This window comes from Camarhynchus parvulus, chromosome 1 (assembly GCF_901933205.1).
Source record: "Camarhynchus parvulus chromosome 1, STF_HiC, whole genome shotgun sequence".
NCBI lineage: Eukaryota > Metazoa > Chordata > Aves > Passeriformes > Thraupidae > Camarhynchus > Camarhynchus parvulus.
Window position 1 is genome coordinate 100680383 of NC_044571.1, and position 11788 is coordinate 100692170.

Here is an 11788-nt window from a genome sequence, read left to right on the forward strand (position 1 = left end):
GAAACCACGGGCTACAGACAGAGAAACACAGATAGGAGCCAGTCCTCCAGCTCTCTGCAGCCAAGAACAATTCAAAATAGTTTTGGACTCCTTTTTTAAATACATTTACTGAATTTTTAGTGCAATGCCTATTGAATAAAGCTTTTGAGAACACACTTATTTTTCCCTTCCCAATTCCATTCAGAGCCTGCCGGAATCGTTTGCAAGTTGTGGGGTGGATTTGCAATACTTTGAGACAGAACTTGGTTGCAGCTCTGTAGTTTTATTCCTGCACAGCTACTTAGAGGCAGAAAATGCTGTTTTCAAAGAATCAGTGTTCAATGTCTTCACCCAGCAGCTTGGATGTATGTAAGATACTTCCTGTACTTGGCTTGTCAGGACAAGCTTACTGGGGAACTAAGCTGAAGAAACAATGCAGATTTAGGTAGTTGTTTCATTCTTGGTCCTTCACTCCATTCCTTAGTCTTGAATTCATGAGCTTCAAAGCTCCCTTTGATCTCTCCTGATTCTGGCTGTGGCTTCTGGTAAGATCCTTCAAGTCCTGTTTGTTCTCGTGGGTGGGTGGAAGTGTTCTATCACCTCAGGTTCACATCATCATGCTTCTGAGCTAGGTGTTATGATTTTAGGAGCCTGTGACAGCATTCACAGGGGTCTCAGGTTGAGGGAAGAGACGAGGATTTGACTCCATGTTTCAGAAGGCTTGATTTATTATTTTATGATATATATTACATTAAAACTATACTAAAAGAATAGAAGAAAGATTTCCTCAGAAGGCTAGCTAAGAATAGAATAGCAAAGAATGATAACAAAGGCTCTATCTCGGACTCTCTGTCCAAGCCAGCTGGGCTGTGATTGGCCATTAATTAGAAACATCCAACATGGACCAATCAAATATCCACCTGTTGCATTCCACAGCAGCAGATAACCATTGTTTACATTTTGTTCCTGAGGCTTCTCTGCTTCTCAGGAGGAAAAATCCTAAGGAAAGGATTTTTCATAAAGGATGTCTGTGACAGGAGCCCAGACTGGTACTTTCCAATGCTCCATCACCAGAGAAGTGCCTGCCATATGAGCAGGAACCAGCCACACTTCAGACATGCAAAATAAGTGTCAACCAGGGTATCTCTGAACCCATAAACAAATTGTGCATGGCCATTCTTTGCTGTACAAATGACAACCACTGATCATAGAACTACAGGATCATAAAAACACAGAATGGTTTGAGTTAGAAGGGACATTAAAGATCTTCTAGTCCCAGCCCCCTTGCTATGAAGAGGGGCAGCTTCCTCGGTTGTTCCAAGCCCCATCCAACTTGGCTTTAAACACCTCCAGGGATGGGGCAGCCACAGCCTCTCTGTCCCAAGGCCTCATGGGAATTTCTTCTTAATCTCTACTCTAAACCTGTTCTTTTCCAGTTTAAAGCCATCTTACACTTTCTAATGGGAGCATAACAGGGCAACGTGTTACAGATGCATGAAGTCATTCTGGGCCAGGTCATCGGCATGGTCCAGTGACACTGGCTTATGTTTTGCCAGGGTGCAAAGACAGGGTCCACTACCATGTCCAGAGCCAGAAAGAGCTGAGTGAGCAGAGATCAATGCCTCCCCCCGCCAGGAGACCTCAGCAGAGCCCATGCTGAGGTACCTGTGGACATCTGAGCACCGCCATGATCATTGAACTGGTTGACCTTTGCATATGGAGGATCCACATCATATAGCCAAAAAATTGTCCAAACCCCCAGCCCGTGGCTTGATTTTCAGCCAATTTGCACTTTACACCCTTCCTGTCCAAAGAGTTTGCTTGGAAGGGAATGTTTGCATGACAGAGCTTTGCAGACTCTGATGTCTAGAGGGATTTCTGCAGCTATGGGCACCTTAGGAGTACAGTGACACATAAAATCACAGAATCACAGAATGATTTAGGATGGAAGTGACCTTGAAGATCATCCAGTTCCAACCCTCTACCATGGGCAGGGACACTTTCCACTAGATCAGGCTGTTCAAACTCCTACCAGCACATCCCTGGGAATTTTGCATCCTGGGACATCCCCAGGAAAGAAACTAAGGAAGAGCAAGCATTTATTTAGCTGATGGGGCAAAGCCTGAATTTATCCAGATTGTGTTAAAAGCAAATTTGACTGATGAGCAGATCACTGATGCAAGAAAGGGACAAGCAGAGGGTAAAAGCCCAACGAGCATGGAATCACAAAATCATTTGGGATGAAGAAGCCCTCTAAGATCATCATATACAACTGTTAAACCACCACTGCCACTAAACCCTGTTCCCTGTGCCACATCCACATGCCTTTCAAACACTTCCAGAGATGGTGATTCCACGACTTCCTGGGCAGCCTATTATAATGCCAGATAACTCTCTGAGGGAAGAAATTTTCTCTTATATCCAACCTAAACCCCACCTGGGGCAAATTGAGGCTGCTTCTTGTTGTCCTGTCCCTTGTTTCCTGGGAACAGAGCCTGACCCCCACCTGGTTCCACCCTCCAGTCAGGCAGTTGGGGAGAGTGAAAAGGTCCCCCTTGAGCCTCCCCAGCTCCCTCAGATGCTCCTGGTGTTCCAGACCCTTTCCCAGCTCTATTCCCTTCTCTGGGCACACTCCAGCCCCTCAATGTCTTCGTTGGAGTGAGGGGCTCAGAACACCCCCAGGACTGGAGGTGCCTCGGCAGCGCCCAGCCCAGGAGGAAACGCCACATTTCTTCTATCCACCTGTTGGATACTGGTCCTGGATCCTTTCTGATGCCACACCACCTATTAGGTATTGTCTGCAAACCTCCATGCTCAGTGTACACAGCCACTGTTTTTGTAGTATTGGAACAAAGAGTATTTCCTCTGCAACTCACTGGTTAATGGTACAACCACTTCAAAGCCCAAAGCTGGCATCAGCTGTTTTCATAGCACTTGCCTTTTTTGTTCAGGTAGTTAAGTTATTTAACATTTACAGAGGCTTTGAAATGTAGTCATTTCTTCCCCTCCTAAGCTGCACTTACACCTCCTCTTTTTCACAAGTGGAAGCAAACTTCAGGCCAAAACTGCAAGAGAGACACTTCACAGTGAGCTTTGTGTTAGAGGGCATTAATTTATTTTTTATTTTAAAGTCTCACCCTCATTTTTCCCCAGCAGACAGATCGAAAGATTTATGCAAGTCAGGGAGCAAAGATTTTGGCTGCTGGCAGCAAGTCATGGTAGAGCTGCCTAGCTGCAGTCTAAAATTAGAGCACCTAAAAATTAACTGTATGTCCAAAGAACTTTGGTCCTTGTGCTGAATGAGCACTACTTCAGCACAGGAGAGAGACCAGGTGGAGAATTACCAATAGACAGCTGACCAGCTCCACTTTTAATCCAATTGCAGGGTGTTTTGTAAAACAAGAATTGGCACACAGAGACGAGAAAAGGTGATTTTAGTGTTTTTCTTAAATAGGTTTGCTTTCTTTGCTAAGAGGGGCGTGGAAGAATGAGACATTGGAAAGTGGTTAAATATAATAGGGAAAAAAAGTTATTATTGAAGGGTGGGAGACTTTCATGATCTTTTAGGAAGCATCTTGCTTTACTACTTTAAAAATGAGCATTTTCAGCTCTTGCCCATGATGAAGATTGCATTTTCCTAAAGCCTTCCCTGAGAAATCCACAAACCTCTGTGGTTTTTTCTGTGTTTGCAACCAGACAGCCATGGGACAGCACCAGAGGGGAAACTGAGGCACAAATCTTGGAAAGGTGACCAGCCATACACAGACCATGTATTTCTGGTGAAGCCAAGGCAAGTGCTCCTCTGCACCTCCCTGCCTCCACCCCAGCTCTCAACCAGACAAATTCCTAGAAAAAGCATCATACACCCTCCATCCCCTGGGCACAGCAAGGGCCAATGAGCAAGGCCTTAAAGCTATTAGCCAAGGTTGTCCTTCCCCCCCTGACCTTTCAGCCAGCCAGGCCTCTCAAGGGCTCTCCACCACCCTGGGCATGACAGGACTGGCCCCAAATCCTGTGGAGGATCCATCAGTCCCAAGATCATAAAGAAAAAATGGATTTTAAAAGTAGAAATTTACCCAACAGATCACTTGCAGTTTGCAAGGACATATCCAAGAATTGCATCATAGAATTAGCACATCCTGTGCTTTCCAGCTTCCAAGGATTTTACCAATTGCAGCAAACCGCCCTGAGCACTTTGGGGGCCCTCCAGCACCAGCACCCTTTGCAGAGAAAAGCAGAGACTGGGAAATCCTGCCTTTGCCCCAGATTTCTGCAATCCTCCCTGCAGGTTTCAGCCATGCACAGAGCACAGGATGACTTAGAGCAGGAAAGAAGGAAAGATGTGCCCCAGCCTTGCAAAGCAGCCGGGTGTTATAGATGGATAATGAGATGATTTGCTCTCACAATTAAAAGATAATTATTGCGTGAATGTTAAGAAAAGCTTTAGTGATGTATGGTTATGTTATTGTAGTTTAGATGTCCTCTGTTCTCCCCACAGTTCCCTTTCCCCCCTGTATTGCTGCCATCAGACAGCCGGGGCTGTCTAGGACAGGTACAAAGAAGGCTGCACAGGTGTCCCTTGCCTGGGGCAGTGGGGAATGGAAAAGCTCAGGGGGTTGCTCAGGGGGTGCAGCATGGCCACACCTGACCTCCAATCAAGTTACAAGAGAGCAGTCTCCACTGATAAATGGCAAAGAAGGGCTGACTGACAGACTTTGGGAGGGCTGGGCTGGCTGATGCAACCCCCAGGGGTATAAAAGACTGAGCATCCATCTTGAAGATGAACTGGCCATGTGGTATCCATGAGGGCCGTTCCCAGTGCTGCAGCTTTTTCCTTATGCAGTCCTTTGTTGTATTTTTGTTGAGGTTTAATAAACCTTTTTAAATTTTCAAAATGAGCAGTTGTTTCTCACACTGGTGAGAAGAGACCACCTTGCTACATGGCAGAGAGACCAATTCCCCCTGCTCACAGGCACTTGGTTTCTCAAGGCTGTAGCATAACATGTTTTGGGTACATCTGCTCCATGAGAAATGGTTGTGGGCTGTTTCTTAGGAGACTGTCTCCCTTAAGCTGCGGTATTTCTGTATTTCTGCTCCATGTTGTCAGCTGCTTGTCTCTTCCCTTCACTGAAGAAAAGCTGTAGGTTTTTAGAAAGGGAGGAAGGATCCCTCCTATGGGAAGATGCTTGTGGCCTTTTAAAGATGTTAGGAGGGGTTCCTTAGGACTGTTAATTGAGAGGTGTAGCTTGGAGGCAACAGACTGATATAAAATTTCAATAGCCAAACCAAATTTCATTTTTATATTTTTATTTTAAAGAAAGCAAGCAGGCAGCACTGGTGGTCAGGGAGTCACCACTCCACTCACAGCACACACCACTACAAGTTCACCAGAGTATATACACTGGTTTTAAGGCCACAAAGCATTTTCCAGTGTTAGTCCGAATCAGCAAATATCAATAAGCTGGGATCAGCAATTTCATAATCTTTCCAGGCGGTTGGCTTCCTGTCCTTCTTGTGGTCATCTGGAGAGAGGCTTTACACTGGTGTCTGCTACATGATTTTGTCAAGTGCATCAAGCTTTTTATCATACATAAGCATTTAATCGCTTTGTTGCAATATTTCTTAGCTTTACTACAACTTATTTTATTCTAAGCATCAGTTGTCTTGCTACCTCATCACTTTTACTCTACTACAGTTCTTTTATTTTGATGCTTCATTTGGCTATTTAGTCAGAAAGTTTCGAAACCGTTCTTTGCATCTATTTTCGACACAGATACAAGCATTTGCTGATTCCATTGTCAGTTGACACAAATCACAAAACCATTTTTCACACAGACATTGGCTTGTTATTAAGTTCATGTCTACATCTGGGGATTTGCCTCAGTGGGAGGAGAGGAGGTGAAGACTGCACATGGATGACCCCCCACATGTGGATCTCAGAGGAGAAGAGGAAGGGGATATGCATGAGTGCACAGGGATAGGGGAGATATTCCCTATCTTCCAATACTAAAGGGAGCTGGAGAGGGACTTTGGCCAAGGGCTTGGAGTGAAAGGACAAGAGGGAATGGCTTCCCACTTGTTGGGGGTTGTTTTCTTTCCTTGTTACTTGTGGAATTTTTTCCCCATTGAGTTGCTAAGAAGCACTGATGGCTGGGTGCTTGAGATAGCGGGAAGAGGGAACTCCTTTGGTTTTTTGAGAGTTTCTCTCGGTGTGGGGGGCGGGAACAGAGATACTGCAAGAATAGAAGCAGGTAAAAAGACGAGGGCTGGAGAGTTGGGAATGCTCTCTCTCTGCCGGGCCTCGGAGGAGGGCGGTCAGACCTGCTTGGGGAAAGGAATTCACGGCCACCACCATAACCCAGCGGGGAACCTTTCTCCTGCTGCTGGGTCCTGCATCCCCCTGCCCTGCCAGGACATCCCACAGGTTCCAGTTCTTTGCCGTGGTGTTTCTGATACATTTTTGTCCACCGCCCCGGGATTTTCTGCTCATCCCTGCAGTTCCAGCCTGCTGCTTCCGAGAGCCCTGCTGGGGCACTGGGATCGGCCGCCCCAGGGTTTGTGGATCAAAGCCTCTCTTCCATCCCTTCCCTAGGGTTTGTGGATCAAAGCCTGTCCCCCATCCCTTTCCCAGGGCTTGTGGATCAAAGCCTCTCCTCCACCCCTGCCCGTGTGGGCCGGGCCGCCATTTCCCCGAGCCCGCCCCGCAGCGCCCCACGCAGGCCCGGGGGGATCCCCGCACTGGCCCCGCCCCCCGGGAGCCGCCAGCGCCCCTGCTGGCCGTGACCGGAACTGCACCCACGGGGAAAGCGCCGCGGCCGGGACTGGATTCGGGTTCTGTTTGTTGTGAGTGCTGTAGCTTTTGTTTGTTTGCTTGCTTTATTATACATACCAGTAAAGAACTGTTATTCCTTTTCCATATCTTTTCCTGAGATCCTCCTAATTTCAAAATTACAATAATTCAGAGGGAGGCAGTTTATATTCTCCATTCCAAGAGAGGCTTTCTGCCTTCCCTAGCAGACACCAAGACACCGCTGCCAGAGGACAGGGTTAGATGGGATACTGGGAGGAAATTCTTGGCGGTGAGAGTGGTGAGGCATAGTTTTCCCACAGAACCTGTGGCTGCCCCAAGCCTGGAAGTGTTCAAGGCCAGGTTAGATGGGGTTTGTACCTGATCTACTGGAAGGTGTCCCTGCCCATGTCAGGGGGTGGAATGAGATGAGGTGTAAAGTCTCTTCCAACCCAAACTATTCTATGAGCCCATGATTCTTTGATCCCAGCCCTGAAATGTTGAGGCTGAAACTTCTTCCAGTCTGAGCTGCCCTGGCCCATCCTTGGTCTGCAGGACCAGAACTTCTGTGGGCTTTGTGCTGGGGAAGGGTGCAAGAGAAAAAACACATGGCCATCTGCTGCACCATTTTCCCCATTGTGTGAGATGTGGCTCTGCCCACAGGCTTGGGAACACACTGTCACCCACCTACCTGTGCTCTATGGGTAGTGCAGAGGCCCACCTTAGTCTGTCCAAGCTGCCTTTTGAGGTCTTGAACAAAATAGTTTCTGCTGATGAGGGGCTGGAAGCAAAACAAGGGGACTCAGGAGGGTCTCAGTCTGAGTCTCCTTCCCAAGAATGCTCTTCCTCCCCAGGCATGTTGGAAGTCTGATTTCACCATTTCTACCAGAGTTTTAACCTTTTCCCCCTATATTTTCACAGATTTCTCCCATTGGCTAAGTCTGGCTGCAACTTCCAGCTACAAGACAGGATTGTGATACCAAATCAAAACTTACTGTGATACTCCTTGGACCACACATAAGAAGCACTTGCAACACAGATCAGTAATAATTATATGAAATATAGCAGGACATTCGAAAGAGGCCCCAGATCTGCTGCAGATGCCCATTTGGAAGCCTTCACCTTTGAGAACAGCTGCAAAGAAACCCCTGCTTGCTAATTATGCCTTGCAAAGATTATTGTGCCTCCTTTCACCCTGTCTCAGAGCTCTTTCCTCTGAATGCAGGACAGCATCACTGTCAGTGGTCTGGGAGACACAAATGGCACAAATGCTCTTGCCCTGAAGTACCTCTGTTTATAAAAAGCTGCATTTCTATGCTACAGAAATGGATGGAGAAAAGTTTTAGGGCTTGTTTGCAATGCTTTAGTTTGCTGTTTTAGAGCAAGTGTGCTCACCAGCCACCACAGCAATTAAAATGGAGGGCTATTTTAGCACAGAAAAAAAGTTAAATGTTCAATTACAAAATTGGAAATGCAGATGCAAAGAGACAAAACCTAGAACTCTTAGAGCAAAGTGTCAGGACCTACCTGATTTTCTCCTGATGTTCCTTCTGCAGCCTGGTTTCTTCTTAGGCACTAGGAGTCCTAAAGTCAGAGTCATAGAATCCTTTAAGTGGGAAAAGCCCTCTAAGATTATTGACTCAAACCAATCCCCTGGCACTGCCAAGTGCAACACTAAACCATGTCCCCAAGTGCCACATCCACACACCTTTCAGTTTCAGGAATGGTGATTCCACCACCTGTTCCAATGTCTGACTGCCCTTTTTGCTGAAGACTTTTTCCCTGAGATCCAACCTAAACCTCCACAACTTGAAACTGTTCTCTCTTGTGCTGTCACTTGTCCCATGGGAGAAGAGCCCAACCTCTACCTGGCTCCATCCTCCTTTCAGGGAGCTGTAGAGAGTGAGATGTCCCCCCTGAGCCTCCTTTTCTCCAGGCTGAGCCCCCCCAGGTCCTCCATACACTCCTCATAGGACTTGTGTTCCAGTTCCTTACCCAGCTCCATTGTCCTTCTCTGGACACCCTCCAGACCCCTTGCTATTAAAAGAACCCCAAAGACCCTGATTGGCAGGTCTGTGGTGCCAAAACACCTTTTTCTCTGAGTCTTTGACTCATGCATGGTTGGATATTCTATGCTGGCTCTTGAATTTCAAAGCACATCTCTAGAAGCCATGCATGGTTGAGAATACCTCCTCATTATAAATGAAAAAGGGTCTTGCAATAGGAATTCCTTTCCTTCCCTCAGGAAGGCAGCTAACACACCATCCCCACTGCACTTTCCATGTTGCATGGCAGAAAGGGTTTGTGGACAACCTGACATAGGCTGAATCTTAATTCCTCCTGGGTCAGCCAATCTGAGCAATAACCTGAGCCTTCCCACTGTGTTGGAATAGCTCGAAATGTGGAAAGCATATAATTTCTATAATATTTTACAGCCCTGCTGCTGCAGGAATTGATGTAGAGATTACATGTGATGGACTAGAGCTGCCAGAGTGCACCATGCTGTTACATTTAGGGGGTTGCATCACAATCAAATATAAAACTATAAAAAACTAAGAATTAACAAAGTCTGCAGGAAGAGGTGCCAGCTTTATTTCCCAACTCCTGCAAATCCCCATAGGGTTGTTCCACACATGCAAGTGGGCTGTAGGCACCAGACAGACTCAGTCTTGCAAGCCTTTATTCAGCAGGGAGTCATGCTGAGTGCAGCCAGACTGTTTCTGCTCCCTGTGCACTCCACAGCTGCAGGAACAGGCCAGGAAGTGCAGAATAAGAGTGGTACTTCTTGGTGCCATCTATGGGCTGAAGGACAAAAAACTAACCTAGTCACCGGAGATTGTCTTTATTCTCTACAGAGCCTTTCAGTGACTCGTCATCTCTTCCCACATTTCTGGAATGTTCTAAAAAAAGTTTATTGTCGAATCAGGGAATGGTTTGGGTTGGAAGGGACCTTGAAATATCATCTATTCTGGCTCCCACTTCTTTCATGGGCAGGGACATTTTCAACTAGACCTTGTTGCAGGTCTTTTTGGTGATCTGACCCATGAGAAATTTCTTGGCCAAATATGGACCAGTGTTTTGAGGGCACCCAAAAGCAGATCAACATCTTTGGGGTATAAATGGGAAGAAGGGAAATCCTCCTTTCACAGGTCATTTTCTATCAGCTCTTTTGTGCTGGAGTACTTTCAGACTCATGGAAGTCCTCATAACCCGGTGTTCTCCAATACCAGAAGTTGAGATGATCATAAAAATATCCAAGTCTGTGTACATTCAAGCAATCATTCTGACAGCTATTGTTATGGAGATTTTAGTGGATCCAACTCATCAAATAAACATGGTTTAGCCATGGTTTAACCTGAAAAGCTGTGGATTGAGAAGACATGACATGTGACGACATGAAGACAGACAGAGAAGGGAATAGCCTTATCTTCATTCACATACTGGATGGGGGTAAAAAGCCATGACATGAGCCAAAGCATATCCTTGAGAATTTGAGTTACAATTTGCATTAGGTATAAATTCTCTGGGAAGGTTGTGACATCTTTATCATAGAAAGTCTTCAAGAGCATATCAACACCAAGTCTGCCTGGTGACATATGACATGGATGGACTTGATCCTTCCTTGAGATAAAGGGCATGCCCCCACTGACCTCTTAATACCCCTTCCCAGCCCTGTTTCTCTGTGACTGCAGTCCTGGGAACTGTAATATCAGCTACATTGTCACCTCCACTGCTCTAAGAGGATTTCCTGCAGGATGTGCCTTAGCTAATAGGCTTCGGAAGGTCTTTCATGAGGCCAGTTTTAGCATGACCTGCTAGGATGTGATGAATATTTCTTCGTTCTTAAGAGGCACCAGTGTCCAATGGCTTTGCTTGTTACTGGGTTTCATTACTTCTAATGCTTCTAACACTCCTAATGCTCTGCACTGGTTCAATACAAATGAAAGTGAAGTGGTAGATGGCCTCCTTACCCAAATAAAGCTTTCAACAAAGATTAACCTTTCCTGCTGCTCCAGCCATGGCCAGCCCTAAAGTTTGGCAAGGGAGAACCAGCACATCCTGTTATCATCAGTGTGGCGTGCCAGGGCTGCGCTGACCTCTGTGCTGCTGCACACATGCGAGATGTGAAATCCATTCCATCTCAGTCTTTGGCCAAAGGATGTGGACATCCCAGACACAAGGAGGTCTGATGCAACATGAGTGCAAGAGTTTCTAAAAGGGAACTGAGGCCAAACAGAGTAGCAGGCTAAGAAGGAAGGAGAAGAGAAATAGAGACTAACAGAGATGGCCACTGAAAGAGGAGGTGGGGCTGTAGGGACTCCTGAGCCATGGGGCTAATGTGAAGAGGACTTTTCCTGTGTCATATAGACTTTCCAAGGAAGGCAATAATTTTTGTACCTAAATCCCTGTCAAATCTGGTCATCACTTCTTTATTTCTAATTTCTAAATTAGGCATTCTGCTTTGCTTGCTTTAAAATAATTGTAATTTCAACTTGTTTGGCCTCTTTCTTCCTAGATTTATATTCTTCTTTCTTCCCCTCTATGCTTAACTATAAGTATTCATAGAAAGGAGGATTGATTCAGATTAGATGTAAAGAAGGAGTTTTTTACAATGAGGGTGGCGAGCTATTCTATGATTCAGGAGGATCTGGGTCTCAACTTTGCTATAGTCTTCCTCTGACCAGCCACAAATCATATGGAACTAGATGATCTAGGAATCTGGGCCACAGGTCATGCTTATTTTTGCTCTCTGGCCTTGTGACGTTCATGATCTTGGGTTGACAGTAGCCCAGCATGAACAGAGGGGTTAAAGTAGCTCCTGTTCTACCTCTCCAGGGATTATGGATCCTATTTACTTGTAAAGTGCTTGGCAGTTCCTGGAAGCAAGGCACACTGTGGGATTTGTTGGTAATGTCAAAAACACAGCAGGGAAAACTCTGGCATCCAGCTCATTCCCTCCTCTGAGGGACACACTGACTCTAGATTTTGAGGTTGCTGATGAGGAAAATGAGGTGCTTAGCC